The sequence below is a fragment of the Otolemur garnettii genome, unplaced genomic scaffold (assembly GCF_000181295.1).
Source record: "Otolemur garnettii isolate 467f Iridium unplaced genomic scaffold, OtoGar3 scaffold00024, whole genome shotgun sequence".
In the NCBI taxonomy this organism is placed as follows: domain Eukaryota; kingdom Metazoa; phylum Chordata; class Mammalia; order Primates; family Galagidae; genus Otolemur; species Otolemur garnettii.
In genome coordinates this window covers 6,861,157-6,866,249 of record NW_003852419.1, presented here as the reverse complement: position 1 = coordinate 6,866,249, position 5,093 = coordinate 6,861,157, and the positions used below count along the sequence as shown (strand labels likewise).

The 5,093-nt window shown below is 42.7% G+C and overlaps 1 protein-coding gene and 1 pseudogene across 2 annotated transcripts in view; both read right to left on the bottom strand.

The window, feature by feature from the left end:
• Window positions 1–2,755, bottom strand: part of STON1 (stonin 1) — a 25,112-nt gene extending 22,357 nt beyond the window's left edge. Inside the window, exon 1 of the mRNA XM_012804004.2 lies at window positions 2,705–2,755. The gene's annotated coding sequence lies outside the window, so the exon portion shown is untranslated. The remainder of the gene's footprint in view (window positions 1–2,704) is intronic.
• Window positions 2,756–3,962: 1,207 nt separating this feature from the next.
• On the bottom strand, window positions 3,963–4,455 carry LOC100950403 (annotated as a pseudogene). Its single transcript, XR_001161192.2, has one exon. The product of XR_001161192.2 is annotated as a peptidyl-prolyl cis-trans isomerase A pseudogene (transcript).
• Window positions 4,456–5,093: the final 638 nt, after the last annotated feature.

Genomic DNA, 5,093 nt, shown 5'->3' with positions numbered 1-5,093 from the left:
AAAAAAAAAAAAAAAGAAAAAAAAAGAAACCCAAACCTTTGTGCTTGCTGAACAGGCAGGAATGGGTTGCTGTTCTGGGGTCAGCAGCTAAGGCTCTGGCTCCCCATGGCCAGGGCAGGCTTGTTTCCTACTGCGCTCCTCTTTCTCCCCTCTCCTATCCTGTGCTGCCTCTCTCTGTCAACACTCTTTATACTCACTTCTATTTCTCTCACCTCCTTCCCTCCTTGCCTGTATATGAGCCCACCTTTCTATTCTGGTCTGAGAGTTCCTACTCATCAGTTGGTCCAAAATCAATAGGACCAGTTCCACCCAGGCTTCCTTCCGCTCGATCCTCTTTTTTTGTGTCCCTTGGTCCAGACTGCGGGTGGTAAGAGGGGAAATGTGGGATTATTCACTCCCTCTGGCAGATTTAAAACAAACTAAGGTTGATTTAGGTAAATTTTCTGATGACCCAGATAGGTACACAGATGTTCTCCAAGGGTTAGGACAAAGCTTTGACCTCTCTTGGAGAGAAGTAATGCTACTACTAGATCAAACTTTAACATTAGAGGGCGGTGCCGGTGGCTCAGTGGGTAGGGCGCCGGCCCCATATACCCAGGGTGGCAAGTTCGAACCTGGCCCTGGCCAAACTGCAACAAAAAAATAGCCGGGCGTTCTGATGGGCACTTATAGTCCCAGCTACTCAGGAGGCTGAGGCAAGAGAATCGCCTAAGCCCATAAGTTGGAGGTTGCTGTGAGCTGTGATGCTCTGGCACTCTACCGAAGGCAATAAAGTGAAACTGTGTCTCAAAAAAAAAACACTTTAACATTCAACAAGAAAAATAAAGTCTCAGATGAGGCTAGGAAGTGCGGTGATTTACTTTTTATTCCTTCTGTATTACTTTTTAATAAAACCCTATCTTACCACTGACCAAAAAAAAGAAGAGAAAAGATATCATATTAGAATTCTTGTTAGAGTATAATGGAAATTATCATGAGTTCATTCTAAATTGTTTAAAAATAAATCCTTTACAAATAGCAATGCCTTAAATATCAATACAGGTTAAGCATTCCTAATCCCCAAATCCAAAATCTGAAATATTCCAGACTTCAAAAATTTTTAAGTGCTAACATGACATGCAAAGGAAATGCTTTTCAGGACACTTTGGGGTTCAGAAGGTTCAGAATGCAAATACAAAGGATCCAAAATCCAAAAAGCATTTTGGATAAAGGATACACAGCCTGTGATAATACTGCAGTTATACCCTAGTGAAGAGTGGGGTGGTGGAAAGTGCTCAGAAAAGGCAGGACGTCTGCCACCAGCAAGTCTCTGGGTCTCTCTGGACTTCTGGGCTGCTGGACTTTGGGATCAGACAGACCTGGGCACAGGCTGGGCTCCTCCTTTACCTGTTGGGCAACTTTAGGGAAGTAGCTTCATCTTGTTGTACTTTATTTTCCTCTTCTACAAAAGGATGATGCTTTACCTGATGAAGTTGTACTCACAACAAACCTTATGAATAAGCCACTAGTATGGAAAAATGGTCTTACCAAAAAGAATTTAGGGACAAAAACATTCAATTATAGGAAAAATTCATACATTCTATTGGGAGTCAGAGGGAAGCATTTTCAAGAAGGGAGCATGTCTCATTCATTGGAGTATTTTTCATATTGCCTACAAATAAATGCCTGACACAAATACACACAGTTCAATAAATTTTCACCTAGATAATTTAAAATTTTTTTTCCACTGTTCCTTAAAGTAAACCTCAATACTTCCCTCCCCATTTCAAAGAATCACTGAATTTTAGAGTAAAGAAGAAATTGAGGGTATTCTGTTCACTTAACCACACTAACAAACACTGATCACAGACGACGTGCCCATGGTATGCACAGGGCTATATGTGCATGACCTCATTTGATACTGACAACTTCATCAGGTAAAGCATCATCCTTTTGTAGAAGAGGAAAATAAAGTACAACAAGGTGAAGCTACTTCCCTAAAGCTGCCCAACAGGTAAAGGCAGAGCCCAGCCTGTGCCCAGGTCTGTCTGATCCCAAAGTCCAGCAGCCCAGAAGTCCAGAGAGACCCAGAGACTTGCTGGTGGCAGACGTCCTGCCTTTTCTGAGCACTTTCCACCACCCCTCCCTTCACTTAGGGAAACAGCACCAGTGGATAGCCAACACTTCCTAAAGCCAGGAATGCCCTAAATCGGAAGGATGCTATTCTCACCTGAGAAGACCCTGTCTTTCCACCGAGCTCACCATGTGTGTCTAGCCGTTGGACCTCAAACTGTAAGAAAAACAGACTCTGGGATGGTTTCCCCCAAAGTTAGTCAAGGACAACAACTGCTCAGTATCAATTTGGGTCATTTCTGAGAATAACTTTCATAACTCAGCCTGCCCTATTTCCTGTCCCTTCTTGACTGCATCAACTGGCCATCTTGCTCTTTGTGATGAACAATTTCTCAGAACTATTTCTAACAAATATATTGAGATGCTTTCTTTTCTTCTAGTGGTAACCTCGTTATACTGTCTAATTCTCCAAACTTCATCTAACTCCCTGCCAAGTCCTCTCCCATACCATCTCTCCACTCCCTCTATTCTCAAGGGTCTACATCTGCTGTTCATTGTACTTTTCCTTTACTTTTCTCCAGAAAACATTCAAACAAAATGTAAATATGAAGTTCTACCTTCTCCTGCAGATTGTAGAGATCAGATTAGATACCTGTGCTTGGCGAAGCAGCATTCCAGGCCAATTGCAGCTGAAGACTTTGTCCCCTCTTTGGTGTTTATCTGTAGAGAAAAACACTCTGTAATATAATCCTTAATGTCTGGCCTCTCTGAATCTGCCAGATGTCAGCAGAAGACTGATGCTGAGGAGGCATTAGCAGAGCTCAGGAACACATCACCAACACTTTTCAGTAGCCTCCTAGTTATCAGCCCCAACCAAACTGTCACTGTCAGGCCAATTCCTACTCAAGCCCCAGGAACACATCTGGACTCCCAAGAACATCCTCCCCTTTGCAGATGGCTGAATTGACTCCTTTATGCCTGGGACTTTTTTGCTCTGTAGCAATGCTGCATAATCTAGAGAAAGAATGTCTTAATGTCAATATCTGTGTGGTTTCATTGGCTGTTCCCCAAATAAGGAATGCTCAGACTGCCTGCAGCGCCAGACTCCTCAAGAGCAACACTGTAACTGGACTGGAGCTGTCTTTGCAAAGCCGCCTTCTTGTTTTGTGTGGTTGGCGGTCTGCAATCTCATTACCCTCACTGCTATTCCAGAATGTATATCCTGAAAACAAAGCCAAAGTCAAGGATAGGCCAATGTGTAAAAATGCATGCGTGAAGAATTTTTTTAAAGGTTTGCTATGACAATGTTTAAAATACCACTTCTATAAAAGTTTTCCCTTTAGGGGGGGAATCTGAAAGTTTAAGACAAGAAAGGAATCAGAAGACAACACAAAACCTCAAGGAAAATGAAAAAACTTTACCCTCCTTCTAGGTCATTTGAGAAGTGCCCACAGGCTGCCTGAACCATGTTATTAGCATGTATGTTCTGCAGCTCATAACATTCAATCACAAAAACGTGTGGTACTTAGTTCAGTTATGTGACAGGAAATAACATTTGTCAAATATTAAACCACAGCAAAATCTGCCCATGCCTTTGGATACTATCAGTACCGATTCCAGTTCAACTCTCCAACGCTGCCCCTCCCCTGTGGCATTTAACCTTTGCTTTTCCAGCATGAATTTGGGTCTTGGCTATTTTTTTTTATTATTTAGTTTTTATTTCATAATTATAAACTTAACTCTGCAATCCAGCTAGACATGGAGAGGAATAAGGACCATATGCAACCCAAAGAACTGCAGTGAGAGCACAGAGATTACAGGATATTGCGAGCAAATGGGGTAGCGGGGGCTCTCCTGAGCTACAGGAGGGATGGTTTGGTGGTTGAAACATTAAGTCAAATGTATTACAGCTGTCCACTGTCAGTGATGGGGATCTTCTTGCTGGTCTAGCCATTCTTGGACCCAGAGCGTTCCATGGCTTCCACAATATTCATGCCTTCTTTCACCTTGCCAAAGACCACACGCTTGCCATCCAACCACTCAGTCTTGGGAGTGCAGATGAAAAACTGGGAACCATTCGTGTTGGGTCCAGCATTTGCCATGGACAAGATGCCAGGACCTGTCTCCTTCAGGACAAAGTTTTCATCTTCAAATTTCTCCCCGTAGATAGACTTGCCACCAGGGCCATTCTGGCGTGTGAAGTCACCACCCAGGCACATAAACCCTGGAATAATTCTGTGAAAGCAGGAACCCTTATAACCAAATCCTTTTTCTCCAGTGCTCAGAGCACGAAAGTTTTCTGCTGTCTTTGGAACTTTGTCTGCAAACAGCCCGAAGGAGACGCAGCCCAAGGGCTCACTGTTGGCGGCAATATTGAAGAACACACTGGGGTTGGCCATGGCTGATAGAAGACGATTGTTAAGAAGCGACAGCGTCTGCAAAGCCCTGGCTATTTTTTTTAATCTTACTTTAATAACTTGTTCATTTCCTAAATTTAGAGAATAGTAACAATGATTCTCTCTTTGACCAAAGTCTAGTCAGCCTTAGAGCCTGCTTCTTAAATAGGTCTTTCAATTATGGCCTATAGAGCCTTAAAAAAACACTAATATAGTTTCTCATGGCTCAAGGTCACATCCTAGAATGATACTAGGCCCCTCTTAAAGCGCCTCCCTGGGAAAACTCAAGGCTGCCTACAGAATTTACTGTTTGCATCAGTCAACATCTCATGACAGGGGCCCTCTCTCCCAGACTCCATGGGAGGGTAAGAGCTTAACTCCATAAGTGCCAATTTGCAAACCCAAATGGGTTTCACACGGACCAACACTCTCTTTCTGACTTTTTAAAAAATTTTCACATCCCTGACTCTACTGAGCTCATTCTGTTTTTAAAATACCCAAGACACCTCTATATCTGCATACAACTCAAAGTTGAGTTCAGTTCACAGTGGACTCTTTTCCCTATTGCAATGATTATGAACAATTAAAACATGTTCTCATCACTTTAACTACTACCCAGCTGTGTTCATCTTTGAACACAATATG